We start from the raw sequence: 12,908 nt of genomic DNA, 5'->3' as shown, positions 1-12,908 counted from the left end.
TCCAGAAATAAGTGAATTGTCTCATGCACATGGATGGTGAGAGGCTGAAAATATGCTGGGCGTAAAATTCCAGGCATTTTCCCACACCTGGGGAGCTGCCTGACATACAAGTGAATGGCTGCATGCAGCCATAGTCTTGAAAAAGCCACTATTTATGTGTGTACAACATACTTCAAAGTTACATATTAGGTAAGGTTGAATAAAGACACCAGTCAATCCAGTTCAACCTGTGCGGGCATCTAAAAAGGAAGAAAGCACAGCGCCTCTAGGTGCAGTATTTTGGAACCATTTAGTGGTAAAAAGTAAACATGCTACTAATGAAGGGAATACAGATAAACACATTGTGACATTAATCCTGCAGTGTAATCCAGAGGGGGTCTCTCTTTGTGTCTGTGTCTCTGGGCTCCACCTGGCGGCTTACACAGGTGGATTCCTGCACTTGCAGCCTATTCTGAACAACGGGGAATGCTGGACTCAGGAGTGACATCACTTCCGGGTGCAGGGTAAAGGAGGCGGCTCCTTTACCCAGAGAGATAGACTTCACCACCTTTGTGTTGTACCCGGTCTCTCCAGAGAGCATAGCCAGGAATACTAATAGCCCAATCATGTAAAGAATGAAGCCAAGGTTCAGCAATACCAATTAAATCATAGTTCTCTTTGTGCAACAAAGCCTCCAACTCACCCATTTTGCTTGGCAGAAATCTGGCATTGGTGAACAAACACTTTAATTCACTGTCACATTTTGCACATGTATTTTTCATAATTTTTTTTGCAGTACAAATAGTACAGTTTCTAATGGTTGTTTGTAACATGGGAACCTTTTTTTCACCCGCCATAGCCCTCCTCTCATCTTCCCTCATTCCACCCACCATTAGGGACTGACCCCTGTTTGACCCATTATAATCTAATTCACCCTCCCCCTCAATCAAAGTTGAAATACTCTTCCAGCCTTCCCATAAACCTCTCCCCCAGGACAACAGACCCCCTTCCATTTAGGTGCAAACCATCTTTAGCATATAGGTTGTACCGCAATGAAAAGACAGCCCAGTGCTCTAGAAACCTTCCATGTATTGTGTCATTGGTTCCAACATGGATCAAGACAGCTAGGTCATGCCTAGTCACTCCCAGTAATTTAACAACCTGGTCCACCATGTGTTGAACCTTGTCAACCATTCGGTTGAGGCGATCCTGGCAACAATTTGTTCAATCAGTCCTTCGGATTATAGAATCCTCTATTACCACCACTGTCTAGGCTTTTCTGCACTACCCTCACCACCCCTACTAGATGGACTGCTCTCTCAGTGGGTAGGGGTAGCAGTGACATCTAGGGCTGCCAACTCTGAGTTTACCGCACATCTTCACCAAACTTGGCAAATTTGTTTAGGTGCTCAAACCCAGAGCCAGCTTTCCTTTTCTATGAGCCCCTACCACTCCCTCTGACTACAGTAACCCATCTTCTTACCTAATAATCCTGCCTTAACCCCCTGCCCTCCACATCAATCCCATTAACCACCTGCTCAGTGAGCAGAAGATCCCTTAGAAGATTGTCAGTTCTGCCCAGTGTTGCAATTTGCTCCTCTGGATCTCTGATGTGAGCTTCCAGAAGGACCACCTGCTCACATCTGTCGCAGCGGTATTCATCCTGGAGCTGTCGTTCCTTTAGTCTAGGATTACATCTATACAGGCTACGCTTCATGTGTTTTTCAGGCACATTTTGCGGTGCGTTTTTAAACCCTTGTTTTTTATGCATTTTTGCATGCATTTTTTTCTTCTTTAAATACACTGTAAACACACTCAACAGTGTGAGAGTCATCAGCTGTCAAAAAATAAATAAATCGTGAAAAAAACGGTGTGGGGTCCCTCCCACGTCAAAATAAAAAAAAAATGGTGTGCCCCCCCCCCCCAAATCTATACCAGACCCTTATCTGAGCATGCAGCCCGGCAGGTCACAAAAGGGAGGGGACAATTGAGCGCCCCCCCCCCAAACCATACCATGCCGCATGCCCTCAACATGGGGGGTGGGTGCTTTGGGGCAAGTGCGCCTAAAATCTTGTATAACAGTTTACATACTATCGATGTTAGACTGAATGGCCTGTAGTTTCCAGGTATATGTTTCTGCTCTTTTTTAAATATTGGTACCACGTTGGCTTTTCACCAATCAGCTGGTACCATTCCAGTCAGTACGCTGTCCATAAAAATTAGGAACAGTGGTCTGACTAACCTGGCTAAGTTCTTGTAAGCCACCAGGTCCTGGTGATTTATTTGTGGTAAAGTAGTACTATAGGCAAAACTTTTTTTTTTTCATTTTGGATAGAGCGAGTGGATAGTTTGGATAGAGGAGGGTCGGAATTATTTGTAATCAGCATATCTAGCAATGCATTATCTCTAGTTGGGGTATCCACCAACTTGTCCATGCAATTATCCCAAAATGATGATCCTTAAATGAGTGGGTAGTTACTTCTGTCCAGTCAATATCTGGATAATTGAAGTTCCCCATTATAACATTGCCCTGCCTCGCCACTATTTCTAACTGTAATAGGAGATCCTCTTCCTTCAAGCTAGAGGGCGTGTTGGCAATGTTATCTCTCATGTTCCCTAGGAAATCATTTTTGATATACAGGCACATCCCTACCCCTCTTCTACCCTCCCTGTCCCTCCAATATAAGGAATACCCCTGAACAGTTACCAGCCAGTCATGTGAGCTAGTATGTATGGTAATATGATAATCTACCAGAAAGGAAGGGCTGGGTGTTAGCTCTGGCTCGCAACTGTGAACATGTAGACCAAATAGAAAAGATTAGCTGTACACCAACACCCATCCAACAGGTTTATTGAAAAACTGACACCAGGATCAAAGGATGACGATATTTCACACATACATTGTGCTTTGAATAAGCACAATGTATGTCTGAAACGTTGTCACCCTTTGGTCTGTTGTCATAGTCCTGGTGGCAGTTTTTCAATAAACATGTTGGATGGATGCTGGTGTGTAGGTAATCATTTCTATTTAGTCATGTGAACTGTCAAACCAAATTTCTGATATTCCCACAAAGTCAAAATCCTCCTCGTGTATCAGCAGCTCCAGTTTTTCCGTTTTATTAGCCAAGCTTCTAGCATTTGTGTACATGCCTCTTAATTTTGCAGGGGCACATATTATTTTCAATAGTTACAAAAAGATAAAAACCACTGGAATCCACCTATATTAAAGTGTCAAAAAAATATCTCCCTTCTAGCAGAATAATAATCTAGTGAAAGAAAAAGGGGGGTTGGGACCAAAGCAGTCCCAGGACTGCAATCAATGGGAGAGTCACAATGGAATTGATCAATGAAAAATACAGCTTTATTGATAATTGCACAAGACTATAAAAATGTATAAATATCACTGATGTGGTACCAGGGCCGTATGAGTGAGATGATTCCTTCACAAAAAAGGAACCCATCTCACTCATACGGCCCTGGTGCCACATCAGTGAGATTTATACATGTTTATAGTCTTGTGTAATTATCAATAAAGCTGTATTTCTCATTGATCAATTCCGTTGTGACTCTCCCATTGATTGCAGTCCTGGGACTGCTTTGGTCCCACCCACTCCCCCCCCCTTTTTCTTTCACATATTATTTGCTCCTCAGTTGTTCTGAGGCTGCAATTGGATAATGCCAACATACTCACCTTTGGTTTAGGTATTCTGGTTATACTACCACTAATGCCCCCAGTAGCACCCTCTGACATTTGCTCACTACTGGTTACTGCTTCCTCCGAGATACAGCCTCCAACTTATCACATTTTTTCCAGCATGTGCAACTCCAATGTGCCAATTTTACAAGAAAGTCAAACATATGTGCTACACTATGAGGCTGATTTACTAAAGGAGTTAAGAATATTCACTCAGGAAATTCATTTTAAAACTATCCAATCATGGTAAAAGAAAATTAATGTTCTGTATTTGATCTGCACATGACTCATTTTCTTACACATAAAAGCTTCCTTTTTTTGTAATTAGCAGACAATTATCATCTCCCTTTCATTGTCCAACCCTCGCCAACATGATGAAAAAAGGAACTTCCCTAAAATAGATAACAAATTAATAATTTAGAGAAGGGTAATACATTATTCCCTTGTGCTAGGCAATTTAAACTGAGTGACATATCATTTGAAACCACCAGAAGAAAAATGATGGCGTGCAGGACACTATGGTATTGAGTGCATTACTAAGGAGGTGTTTCCTTTCAACCTCCTGTCATTGACAGCTCAGAAGAAAATAATAATTTGGTTGCTTAAAGACCATATTTTAAAAATGTAGGCTCATTTAATGAAATCAAGCATGTTTGTAAAAACTTTCCACATTTTTAATTTCTTCTTCTGTCACCTAAGGGACAGGAATCACCCAATGATCCCAATAGTTCAAGTTTACTCCAAAAATCATCCAAAGACTCATATGGGTAGTAAACACATTTTTTTCTGTTGAGTTCTATCAAAGTAGGCATTCCTGCTTTTTTTCTTCTGTAGACTAGCTGAAAAAAATATATCTAAAGTGATGCCAGGGATGCATTTTTTCTGCAGTTTCTTACCACCTGTTTCTTATAGTGCATTTCATTTCTGTATATGCTCTATGAACATAAATTAAAAGCCTGGGCTTTTAATTGATTTTATTGATCGTGCCATTCTATCAAGAACATTGTATCAGCCACCAGGCTAATGCACGTGTAATGCACATAAGCGCACACATTTTTGCAGGTATAGAAGTCTAAGTTTACATGCAACATTACTCAACACGTATGCACACATGCATGAGCACACACATGTGTGAACTTACGTGCACACGGTCTATGAAGATGCTGCTGGAATAGGGTATCAGTCTAAGACATATGGCAACAGGTTTAATAGATAGAGGTAATATAGAAAAAAAACAGTGATCAATTTCAAACCGCAAAGTGTTTAAGCTGTCTTAATAGACCACTAATACTTTGCAAGGGCTGGCATACAGTGTGCACGTACTGTGGTTAGAGAATCTTATTACCCCATAGCAATACAGTTAATGATGGTGGTTGGAACCGCATCATTACTAGAGTCTGACATTCACAAACCAGTCTATAGAATTCAAATGAATTCAGGTGATCATATTTTATTATATTTTAAATGTCAGAGTTAACATATTGTTTCAGTCATTGTCATTTATACCCCCATAATATCTAAGCTTTGTACTAATACATTACCACTGATATCCCTAAAGTTCTCAGTGAAGCCCCAGCAGGGCAATTACAGGAGAATGTTCAGTCATCCTCTTTATTACTACACACAGTTCCTGGAAGTAGCTCCTGAAGGAATTTCTACAGCCGGGGCTGGAGATACTTTCCATCGTAATTTGTTTTAATCAAAGACAATGGCTGTGTTTTGACAGGTCAGGTATAAGGAATACATGCAGAAAAACAGTACTTTACACCTGGCAGCAAACATCTCTGAATCTCCCTGAGAAGAGCCTGATATTTCAAAGCAGGCGCCTGTCAGATGAGGCTGCAGTTTCCATGACAATAAAGAAGATCAGAGCAGGAAGCTAAGCCGGGCTGGAAAAGACATCTTAAAACTGCTATTGTTTTATTTATAAACATATCCAATAAAAAGATCCTGCAACTACCAATGAATATATACCAGGTGAATCAATATACTGTGCCTGTAGCAGTATCTACAGTTACTAAAACATAATGTAAAACTGGCATGTTTGTAGATAAATGTATAAATACGTTTAAGGGGTATTTATTCTGGTTTAATGGTTTTAACACTTTTTTCATTGTAAAAATCAGAAGATCTTCACCCTCAATACACTCTAATAAACAACAGCTGGACCCTTGTAACAATGTTCACACTGCTTCAAGAATGCTCCTTGATTATCATACAAAGCAGAAGATCAACGTTTTACCAACAGGTTGCGCTATGTGTGACCTCTGTAATTACATATCCTGATCTTAGGCTCCATTCACACCATCAGAGCAAGCCTGTGGTTCCTCACATTATTGCGCATTGCATGTAGGGCAGCTTGTTCATTTCAATTGGCTGCCCTATTAATGAGAAATGCTCAAAAAAAGTCCCTGACCCTTTTGAGACAACGTGCCACACCAAATGCATGAAAACATGCTCATTTGCAGATCCGTGGGGGTGCCATTAGGAATGAATGGCACCACCGCACATCTGGAAAAGGGAAGTTCGTTTCTGTGCATTGCAGGATTCTGAATCAATATAAAACATATAAATATATATGCATTATAAACATTCTTCCTACTTTGGCATTTTATTATATTGTTTATCTTTGTGAACAGAATAAGCTAACAAAGCTATAAGCCCAAGGCTATTTTTTTATTTAGGGCGGGGGGCAGGGGCGTCGCTAGGTGGTGGCTTCTGGGGCAATAGCACTGAATCTGGGGCCCATAGCCCCGAGTCTCTTACCGGGTGCAGCGGTGCCATACCTCCTGCCCAGTGGCGTCATTAGGGGGGGTGCGGGCCGCACCCGGGTGTCACCCCTCTGGCGACAGGGCCCAGGGAAACACCACTGCACTGATCTGCAACTCTCGCAGGCTGTCTGAGGTCTGCACTGAAAGGGGTGGTCTGCACTGAAGAGGGGTCTGTACCAAAGGGGGGTCTGCACTGAAAGGGGTGGTCTGCACTGAAGGGGGTGGTCTGCAATGCAGGGGGATCTGCACTGAAGGGGGGGTCTGCACTGAAGGAGAGAGATCTGTACTGAGGGAGTGGGGCATCTATATTGAGGTAGGGGGGTTTGTACTGAAGAGAGGGGTCTGTACTGAGGGGTGGGGGTCTGTACTGAGGAGAGGGGTCTGTATTGAGGGGGGTCTATACTGCGGGAGGGGGGTCTGTACTTAGTGGGGGGGGGGTCTATACTTAGTGGAGGGGGGTCTGTACTGGGGGGGACTATAGTCCTCATGTTTTTATGCACCAGGTGACACCAACCCTGGTGACACCACTGCTTCCCCCTTCACACGTGAATTTAAAGAAAGTAAGAAACTTTAGGAGGCTTATATTTAATGCTAGAGTAGGTGCAGCTCTGGTAATCCTGATGTAAGGGGGGGTGGCTCTCTGGGGACCCTGAGGTAAGGGGGGCCCACTGGGGACTCTGATGTAAGGGGAGGCTCTCTGGGGACCCTGATGTAAGGAGGGGCTCTCTGAGGACCCTGATGTAAGGGGGAGGCTCCCTGGGGACCCTGGTGTAAGGAAGGGGCTCTCTGGAGACCCTGATGTAATGATGGGGGCTCTGGGGACCCTGATGTAAGTGGGGGGGGGCTAATATATATATGGTAAAGGTGGCCAACAGTTGGGTTTCTCTTTTCCTCAGTCGCATATGTGGGTACAGATATCATTAGTAGAAATTAAACAATCTGAAGTGAGATATATTGTGCAAATATTGTTTAATTTGATATATAAATATATATACAGTGGGGACGGAAAGTACTCAGACCCCCTTAAAAGTTTCACTCTTTGTTATATTGCAGCCATTTGCTAAAATCATTCAAATTCATTTTTTTTCCTCATTAATGTACACACAGCACCCCATATTGACAGAAAAACACAGAATTGTTGACATTTTTGCAGATTTATTAAAAAAGAAAAACTGAAATATCACATGGTCCTAAGTATTCAGACCCTTTGCTCAGTATTTAGAAGAAGCACCCTTTTGATCTAATACAGCCATGAGTCTTTTTGGGAAAGATGCAACAAGTTTTTCACACCTGGATTTGGGGATCCTCTGCCATTCCTCCTTGCATATCCTCTCCAGTTCTATCAGGTTGGATGTTAAACGTTGATGGACAGCCATTTTTAGGTCTCTCCAGAGATGCTCAATTGGGTTTAAGTCAGGGCTCTGGCTGGGCCATTCAAGAACAGTCACAGAGTTGTTGTGAATCCACTCCTTCGTTATTTTAGCTGTGTGCTTAGGGTCATTGTCTTGTTGGAAGGTAAACCTTCGGCCCAGTCTGAGGTCCTGAGCACTCTGGAGAAGGTTTTCATCCAGGATATCCCTGTACTTGGCCGCATTCACCTTTCCCTCGATCCTGTCGTCCTGTCCCTGCAGCTGAAAAACACCCCCACAGCATGATGCTGCCACCACCATGCTTCACTGTTGGGACTGTATTGGACAGGTGATGAGCAGTGCCGGGTTTTCTCCACACATATCGCTTAGAATTAAGGCCAAAAAGTTCTATCTTGGTCTCATCAGACAAGAGAATCTTATTTCTCACCATCTTGGAGTCCTTCGGGTGTTTTTTAGCAAACTCCATGCGGGCTTTCATGTGTCTTGCACTGAGGAGATGCTTCAGTCGGGCCCTTCTGCCATAAAGCCCCAACTGGTGGAAGGCTGCAGTGATGGTTGACTTTCTACAACTTTCTTCCACTCCCGACTGCATCTCTGGAGCTCAGCCACAGTGATCTTTGGGTTCTTCTTTACCTCTCTCACCAAGGCTCTTCTCCCCCGATAGCTCAGTTTGGCCGGACGGCCAGCTCTAGGAAGGGTTTTGGTTGATCCAAACGTCTTCCATTTAAGGATTATGGAGGCCACTGTGCTCTTAGGAACCTTAAGTGCAGCAGAAATGTTTTTGTAACCTTGGCCAGATCTGTGCCTTGCCACAATTCTGTCTGAGCTCTTCAGGCAGTTCCTTTGACCTCATGATTCACATTTGCTCTGACATGCACTGTGAGCTGTAAGGTCTTATATCGACAGGTGTGTGACTTTCCTAATCAAGTCTAATCAGTAAAATCAAACACAGCTGGACTCAAATGAAGGTGTAGAAATCTCAATGATGATCAGAAGAAATGGACAGCACCTGAGTTAAATATATGAGTGTCACAGCACAGGGTCTGAATACTTAGGACCATGTGATATTTCAGTTTTTCTTTTTTAATAAATCTGCAAAAATGTCAACAATTCTGTGTTTTTCTGTCAATATGGGGTGCTGTGTGTACATTAATGAGGAAAAAAAATGAACTTAAATGATTTTAGCAAATGGCTGCAATATTACAAAGAGTGAAACATTTAAGGGAGTCTGAATACTCTCCGTCCCCACTATATAGATAGATAGATAGATAGATAGATAGATAGATAGATAGATAGATAGATAGATAGATAGATAGATAGATAGATAGATAGATATAGATATATAGATAGATATATATCAATAATAACAAACCATGGGATCCACACTCAGATATGTAACAATATACAGTATAAATGTGCTGTCCCCTCACAATAACTCAACACACAGCCATTAATGCATAAACCACTGGAAACAAAAGTGAGTACACCCCTAAGTGAAAACGTCCAAATTGGGCCCAAAGTGTCAATATTTTGTGTGGCCACCATTACTTTCCAGCACTGCCTTAACCCTCTTGGGCATGGAATTCACCAGAGCTTCACAGGTTGCCACTGGAGTCCTCTTCCACTCCTCCATGACGACATCACGTCTTGGAGGTGTGTTTGGGGTCGTTATGTTAGAATGCTGCCCTGCGGCCCAGTCTCTGAAGGGAGGGGATCATGCTTGGCTTCAGTATGTCACAGTACATGTTGGCATTCATGATTCCCTGAATAAACTGTAGCTCCACAGTGCCGGCAGCACGCATGCAGCCCCAGACCATGACACTCCCACCACCATGCTTGACTGTAAGCATGACAAACTTGTCTTTGTACTCCTCACCTGGTTGCTGCCACACATGCTTGACACCATCTAAACCAAATAAGTTTAGCTTGGTCTCATCAGACCACAGGATATGGTTCCAGTAATCCATGCCCTTAGTCTGCTTGTCTTCAGCAAACTGTTTGCGGGCTTTCTTGTGCATCATCTTTAGAAGAGGCTTCCTTCTGGGATGACAGCCATGCAAGACCAATTTGATGCAGTGTGTGGCGTATGGTCTGAGCACTGACAGGCTGACCCCCCACCCCTTCAACTTCTGCAGCAATGCTGGCAGCACTCATACGTCTATTTCCCAAAGACAACCTCTGGATATGATGCTGAGCATGTGCACTCAACTTCTTTGGTCGACCATGGCGAGGTCTGTTCTGAGTGGAACATGTCCTGTTGAACCACTGTATGGTCTTGGCCACCATGCTGCAGCTCAGTTTCAGGGTCTTGGCAATCTTCTTATAGCCTAGGCCATCTTTATGTAGAGCAACAATTCTTTTTTTCAGATCCTCAGAGAGTTCTTTGCCATGAGGTGCCATGTTGAACTTCCAGTGACCAGTATGAGAGAGTGAGAGAGATAACACCAAATTTAACACACCTGCTCCCCATTCACACCTGAAACCTTGTAACACTAACGAGCCACATGATACCGGGGAGGGAAAATGGCTAATTGGGCCCAATTTGGACATTTTCACTTAGGGGTGTACTCACTTTTGTTGCCAGCGGTTTAGGCATTAATGGCTGTGTGTTGAGTTATTTTGAGGGGACAGCAAATTTACACTTTTATACAAGCTGTACACTCACTACTTTACATTGTAGCAAAGTGTCATTTCTTCAGTGTTGTCACATGAAAAGATATAATAAAATATTTACAAAAACGTGTGGGGTGTACTCACTTTTGTGAGATACTATATATATGTATACATACACACATACATACACACACACACGTATATTATATACCTGTATATGCCTGCCCAAGCGTAAGACTTTCTTTACATCACTGCTATGGGCTCTACCCCCAGATCTTTTGTAGACCTAGCAACGCCCCTGGCTGTGGGTGATATTTTCAACGTGTAAAAGAACCTTTAGAGCCTGGGCTATACATTTCTTGATGGTCCCCCTCTTCGCACTGCTCACCTTGCCTCTGCTCCATGTCTATTTTTCAGGTAGGTAGCAGCAGAGCCAGCAATGGAGAAAGTAAAGAGGAATTTTATGGTCCTGAATAGGTAATTGGAAGATGGACACACAGCCTGCTTTTCTATCATTCTAAAACCATGCAAGTACTTCTTTGGACAAGTTAGACTCCTTTCACACTGGAGGCATTTTTTAAGGCGCTTTAGCACAAAAAATAGCTCCTGTAAAGTGCCTGAAAAGTGCCTGAAAAATGCCTCATCTGCAGTCCCAGTGTGAAAGCTCGAGTGCTTTCACACTGGAGTGGTGTGCTGTCAGGACGTTAAAAAAAGTCCAGCAAGCAGAATCTTTGGGGCACTTTAGGAACAGTGTGAAAGCAATGGGCAGCGCTGCCGAAGTGCCTGCAATGTGTATGCTGTGACCATAGATCTCCTTCAGCCCCGGATCTCTCTTTATTGGTTCACTGTGCTGTGATTGACAGTAGCGGGAGCCATTGGTTGTCTCAGCTGCTGCTTTCATGCACATGGCTGGATCGAGATAGGGCTCAGGTAAGTTATAGGGGTAAGTTATACCTTTATGCATAGAATGCATGTAGGTAAAATAACCTTCACTCTTTACAACCACTTTTATAACAGGTCCTAACTGTATGCAAGGGTCTCCAGATGGCAGCCCAATTGACATAATGTCACTGTTTCCACGGTTCTTCTGCTAGGAAACTGTAATTTATAGCAGTGGATGAGGGAAAAAATACCCCAAATTTTGATAGGGTCCACAATGGTGGCACTTTTTTTCAGACATAAATACCCTCTGATGACTCAAACTTTGTGTAATATGCCTTGTAAGAAAAGTTTAGAAAACAGCTGTTATTAACTTCTTGTATAATTATGACTTAAAATGGAACTTCAGTAATTTTTTCATCTTTCCATCTATTAAATCTTCTGCCCTTGTTGTTTTAACTTTGGATAGTAAAACTTTTTTTTTCTGTCAGTAAATACCTTATACAGCCCACTTCTTGTTTCTTGTCTGGAAAAAAAGCCTAGGCTTATGACATCATGCACAGCTCTCTCTCTTACTCTTGTGAGAGTTTGCCAGGAAGGGAGGTGGGGGGTGAGTCATAAGAGGGCCAATGAGAGCAGCAGAGCTGGAGGTGTGTAAATCCAGGAAGTGAATAGGCAGCAGCTTCAGCTGCCCACAGTTAAAATGACTGCAGCCAGACTTAGTGGAGGGAGAGATCTGCAGCATATTTGGCAGGTAAAGAATCACAGTATATATAAAATAATATGCAAAGTGGTTGGAGGGAAGCTTCAAATGACAAGATGTTTTTATTACAAATTATGTGACCAGACTGCAGTTCCCCTTTAACTAAAGGACTGCAATCTCAAATACACCAGCAGATGGTGCAAAGAGTGAATCTACATAGAACAGCTCCTGGTTTCCTTAAAAAGTGAGTGTCATTTATAAAAAGTTACTCTCTGTAAAATTTCTTGCTGCCAACAGCAAACAATCGAGTACCTAAGTTTAGGTAAAAATTCACACAAGTTACGCTACTTACATACTAAATAAGAAGCGTCCCAGCTGTCATAGTTGAAAACTTCTGTTCTCTGCCCCCCTTTTGTATCCATAATTTTCTGGTGTTGCAGGGGTTAATAGAGATGAGGGACCTGTCACAGGCACTCATCTAGCGTGCTGATTAAGCCCACGCTTTCCACTCCCCTCCCCCATTCACAGACGTTGTACTATAGCTTCCATCAATGAACAGTGCACTATTAATGGAGGAGGCAGACCTTTTATTCATCTGCCCATTCTCCATGTATAGATAGTTTTTCATTGCTGGAATATAGGGGGGGGGGGGGGGGCAGGCATAGTTTACCTAAACTTAGGCTCTAGTTTATTTTAAACCTGCCTCATACAAATTTGGGAGCTGTTTACATGCTATTGTCAAGAAAGGTAATTTTTGGCACACTTTCCATACAAAGCGTCCTTATGTAAGTACACAGCAGGATCTGGATTATTTGGAAATGTGCATCCAAACCATGGAGATTTTTTTCAGACAAAACTGTCATATAAAATAGTATAGAATGTTTGTTCCTTATGACTTT

The 12,908-nt window shown here is 42.6% G+C and overlaps 1 protein-coding gene across 18 annotated transcripts in view; it reads right to left on the bottom strand.

Annotated features, from left to right (window-relative positions):
* The window catches only part of NRCAM (neuronal cell adhesion molecule), a 320,212-nt gene that overhangs the window by 66,468 nt on the left and 240,836 nt on the right, over nt 1–12,908 (bottom strand). The gene's annotated exons all lie outside the window — the stretch shown is intronic.

This window comes from Aquarana catesbeiana, linkage group LG03 (genome assembly GCF_042186555.1).
Source record: "Aquarana catesbeiana isolate 2022-GZ linkage group LG03, ASM4218655v1, whole genome shotgun sequence".
Classification (NCBI taxonomy): domain Eukaryota; kingdom Metazoa; phylum Chordata; class Amphibia; order Anura; family Ranidae; genus Aquarana; species Aquarana catesbeiana.
This window is presented reverse-complemented; position numbering and strand designations above follow the sequence as displayed.